Genomic DNA, 5,044 nt, shown 5'->3' on the forward strand with positions numbered 1-5,044 from the left:
ATGCACCACCACTGCCTGGCTGTAATTTCTTATACTGACTGACTTAGTCCCTGCTCTATTGCTGTGAGGAGACACCATGGCCAAGGAAACTCTTATAAAATAAAACATTTTGCTTGTTTACAGTTGCAGAGGTTTAGTCCATTTCTCTTCATGTTGGGAGCATGGTGGCATGCAGGCAGACCTGTTGCTTTTATAGCTGCGAATTCTACAAACAGATCCACAGACAGCAGGAAGTGAGAGACCCTGGGTCTGTCTTGAGCTATTGAAATCTCAAAGCCCACCCTCAGTGACACACTTTCTTCAACAAGGCCACACCTACTCCAACAACACCACACTTTCTAATCCCTCTCAAGTAGTGCCACCCCCTAGAGACCAGGCATCAATATATGTGCCCATGGGGGCCAGTCCTATGCCAAACCAGGATGCTTACTGTTCATGATGCTCTGGCTCCTTACACATACATAATGAAGTCTTTACACATGACTTAGTAGGTCGAGATCTTCTGAATCCATTTCAAGGAGGTGGTACAGGCACGTATTTAGCTAATATGAGTGTGTTTTCAGTGTTGATAGAGAAAGGACTCGAACCCAGAACATGATAATCCACATCTCACTCGCAGATGACTAAACTCCACTGTCTTAAAGACACAACTGCATTCCCCCCTCTTTATATTACATGTGTGCAACATTGTGCATGTTATAAATGGGTCTTCTGTTTCCATAGACTGCCTGTGCCAAGTACCAGGCCCCCATATTAGTAAATGCACTTGGATCCTCTGATTCCAAGGGACCACAACCTCCTTGCTTCTGCAATATCTTTGTCCTATCAGGACCTGGAGTCCTGCCTGTCCCCAGCCCTGCTGTGTGTGTGTGTGTGTGTGTGTGTGTGTGTGTGTGTGTGTGTGTGTGTTTGATACCTGCTCCTCTCCCTGACTCCTGGACTTCGTGATAATCCTAATCATTATGCAAATAGTGATACAAAGAATGTTCTCATTGCCTGTCAGAGCCTGCATTTGAGATTATTTCCTGATGACATTTGTAGAAGTAGAAGGACTGGGTTAAGGGGCGTTAACACAGGCAGTGTGTGAGGACGCTCATTCCTTCATTCTGACGGGTCCTCAGGAGTCTTTGGGGGTGGGGAAGACTTCATAAAGAGAGAAACACAAGCTGCACTGGGATTTCCTGGAAGCTGAGGAAGGAAAGAAACGTGTTTAGCAGTGTGGGTCGGGGGCATCAGCTCCTCCAGGGACCTGACCAAAACAAGAGTGAATGACCTGTTGGTGTGGGAAGAGCTGAAGATACTGGGGGCTCACTCTCAGGACTACACTCTGACCTTGTAACTGACAGATAAGTGTTATGCCCAAACCCTCCAAGTGTGTACGTAACCTAGGCTGTCCTTAAACTCACTGTGTAGCCCAGGAGAACCTTGAACTCCTAATCTTAGACCTGCCTCATCCAAGTGTTAGAATCCCAGGTTTGTGCCCCTCCCCCCGTTCAAGCCTTCTCATATTCGCACCAATTTATAATGAAATAGAAAGAATATTTCAAAAGACCTAAGAGCCAGTCAGCGTCTTAGACATAGCAGGTGTTCTCAAGTTCCCTCCCCAAAGTGAAACCCAGATTCAGCTCCTCAGGGGCAGCATCCTTCCTGTTCAGTAATGCTAAAAGGGACTTGGGACTTAAGGTGACAGGGATGGGGTCATCTCATCATTCAAAGGTTTAAAAGAAATCAAGTTAATACAGAGATACATCTTAAAATTAACTTACTGGCCAATTTAAATATCTGGAAGATTGTACCAGCTCTGGGTACACATCCCCACTGTAGCTGTTGGCTGTGGAAGATGGTAGAGTTTTGTAGGACAGATAACAACAACCCTCCAGGACGGTAATATGCTCAGGTGGGGCCATAGCCACCCACATGTGCAGTAGGCAGACAGCAGAGCAAGTCCATGGAAGCCTGTGCTGGGGTGTGAGGTGCAGGTCAGAGTAGCTTGCTTAAGGCCAAATGGGGTGAGGAGAAGTGACCATCTGTACTAGTCAGGATCTCTAGAGTAGCAGAACTCACAGAATCCATCTCTCTACATAGAAAGGGGTTTATTAGAATGACTCACGGGCTGTGGCTTAGCTAGTCCAACAGTGGCTGTCTATGAATGGAAGGCTGAAGACTCCAGACGCTGCTCAGTCCACAAGGCTGGATGTCTCGGCTGGTCTTCAGTATATGCGGGAATCCTGAAGAAGGAGGCTGTAATGCAGTGAAGGGATCGATTTGTTAGTGACGCAAAAACAAGGAGGCAAAGATCAACAACTTCCTTCTTCCATGACCTTATATAGACTTCCAGCAGAAGGCGTGGTCTAGATTAGAGTCAGAAGATCTGTATTACCAGGACAGGCTCCAAAACCACAGAGAAACCCTGTCTCGAAAAACAAAAAACAAAAAAAAAAAAACCAAACAAACAAAAAGAAGAGTCTTCCCACCATAAGATCCAGCTCACTGGTACATCTTCTCACTTCAAATTAAGCAAAATTCCCCTCACAGGTGGCCCCATACTTGGGTTTTAATTGAATTCCAGACGTAGTCAAGTTGACAACCGAGACTAGTCACACACCACTCAACCCGAGTCCACCAACCCCAGGAGGTGCTCTGCCACCCAGACTCAGAAATTCAGTGGTAGGAAAGAAACCTTTTGAAAGCCCATGAGACAAATGCTGAAACTCAGCTTCGTGGAGCTAGGACTGACTGGGAAGTTTGTGTGCGCCTGTGTTTGTGTGTGCTGTGTGGGATGCTGTTTAAATTAGTTCAAGTGAAAACAGTTTACATGTTCACCATCTATACCCTGACTCTGACTTATCGGGATGCAGGATTTGGGGCCTGGCTTCTTCCCTCTGAGCATCTCCAGCATCAGAGACAAGCTCCTTCCTGGTACCCACTTTCCCATGGCCTCTGCGGCATGTGTGCCAGACACCCGGCTACCAAGGAGAGCAGTGCCTGCTAGGAATGAGCAGAGCAGACCATCCTAACTCTGTTTATCTGATTAAAAAGAGAGATGCTGAGAGGGAAAGTCCTGTGCACGATGTCACACAGCTGATTCTGACTTTGTGTGTGTGTGTGTTTTTAAAATAATTCCAAGGTTTCTAGAATGCTCTTTGTTTGTATAAACACACATAGCTTGTCCCTCCCTTGACTGTGCCCTTTGATCTCTCAAACACACAGCCTATGGCACTGTTTGCAGGATTGTGCACCTTGCCCTCTCTGTCCCCAGGCTGGCACTCTCTCCCACCCAGCACACAGAACAACCCTGGCCTTCTCTCTGCTGCCCCACAGACTGAAGAGAGCCTGGCTAAGGCCAGGGGGTGCAGGCTGGACACCCACTGACTTCCTTCCTTCTAGAATCCAGAACAGGACATTCTTTTCTGGGCCTCAGGTTCCACCATGGATCCTGGCACAGACACACATACTGGGAGATTCACGGTGCAGTCTCTGGGCTCCTTGTATCTCACACGTCCACATTTGCCACCATCTGTTAATGTAGCCATACCAAAAGGACAACTCCAGTGTGGTCAGGACACCAGGATGGGAGGACTCTGGGTTCTCTGCTCTCTCCATTCACATCCTCAATTCCCCCATTTCCCAGAGGGCACCCAGAACAGTCACCTTCCCTCTGAAGTGCTATAGTCATAAGTCAGGTGGTCTGGAGGATCTGGGCAGCCAGGAAGGAATGAGCAGCCTTCGACAACACATCTAAGGATGTCTGACTTCTGAGGGAGTGGAAAAAGCACCCAGATTATCACATCGATGCAGTTCAGCCACAGGCTGATGAACCTGTGACCCTGCCCATTGCCTAAATCACAATTATAAAATGGGGCAATGGTCCTCTTTACAGTGGTCGTGGGGATGGGCCGACATTTCCCGACTTAGGGAAGAATCTTCTCCCGACTAAGTTTGATGGGACACAGTGGTCCTTAGCAGTATGTCCAGTCCCCAGTCCCAACCAGAGGCAAGCTATGGACCGATGTTCCCAGCCTGAGAAGGGCAAGTGGGGTCACACATTCTGAGCAGCTGATGATCCAGAGGACGCCTCAGACAAGCCACTCCCTTGGTGCCACCCTCTGTCTTGGCATCTCTAATACCCACTCAGAGGAGCCACCTCAGTGCCTTCTCCTCTCACAGTGCTTGATGAGTCTTTGTGGTCTCAGCCACCAGTGATTGTGGGACCCTCAATGGATCACTTGCCATCTCTGCTGGGCTCTGTCCTTCTTTCTTCTACAAACTCCTCCCCATCTCTCACCTGGCTTCATGGGGGCACAGACCCTGGCTCCAAGCTCAGGAGCAAATGTGGATGGTACAAATGGAAGCGTCCAGAAGGAATCCCAACCGAGGCTTCTAAGATCCTAATTAGCTCATGAGAACGTCAATAGCAGCAGGGAGGTTGGAATGTTACCGATCATGACCTAATAATACTTTGTCTCTGACTGTTCTTAGTCCCCTGAATATCCATTTATTGCCACTGCTGTGTTGGATTTAACACTCTCTGACTAAGATAAAAAGCACTTGAGATGTATTAACACAGTAGACCACTAGCTTCCTTCAGCCCACAAACTAAGACCTCTCACAGATGACATCCGAGGTCTGTAGCCCTCTCCAATGTCTCCCCAATTATCCTGGAAATGTGTTCATTTATGGCTTTCTTTGTTACTATAAAAGCTTCATGAAATGGTTACCATGTCAGAAGATGGACTTTGCGGTCATCTAAATCTGTCTTCCTGAGCCCATGGTCACTCCTATTTGGTTCCACAATCAATTATGTCTTTTCCCACTTGAGATGAGAGTTGTATTTTTTGTTGACTACAGCAATGAGGCAGCTGCTGCCTCTCAACCCGGAGCCCAGGCCTGGGACTTCATGTCAGTTCCTGTGCTGCTTTGTGCTGCCAACAGTTCCCTTACTGCCCCAGTTGGAGGAGAGGGATCACTCACACTGTTCACTTTGGCTGCACCATCTCCATCACACACACACACACACACACACACACACACACACACACACACA

The 5,044-nt window shown here is 47.9% G+C and overlaps 1 protein-coding gene across 2 annotated transcripts in view; it reads right to left on the bottom strand.

Moving 5' to 3' along the window:
• Positions 1 to 5,044, bottom strand: part of LOC106143710 (apolipoprotein L3-like) — a 21,231-nt gene that overhangs the window by 8,552 nt on the left and 7,635 nt on the right. The window contains exon 1 of one of the 2 annotated variants that reach the window (XM_013348784.1): positions 2,111 to 2,299. The exons of the other annotated variant lie outside the window; for it this stretch is intronic. The gene's annotated coding sequence lies outside the window, so the exon portion shown is untranslated. Of the gene's footprint in view, positions 1 to 2,110; positions 2,300 to 5,044 lie in introns of those variants that run through there. 2 annotated transcript variants of the gene reach the window in all.

This window comes from Microtus ochrogaster, chromosome 15 (genome assembly GCF_000317375.1).
Source record: "Microtus ochrogaster isolate Prairie Vole_2 chromosome 15, MicOch1.0, whole genome shotgun sequence".
Lineage (NCBI taxonomy): Eukaryota > Metazoa > Chordata > Mammalia > Rodentia > Cricetidae > Microtus > Microtus ochrogaster.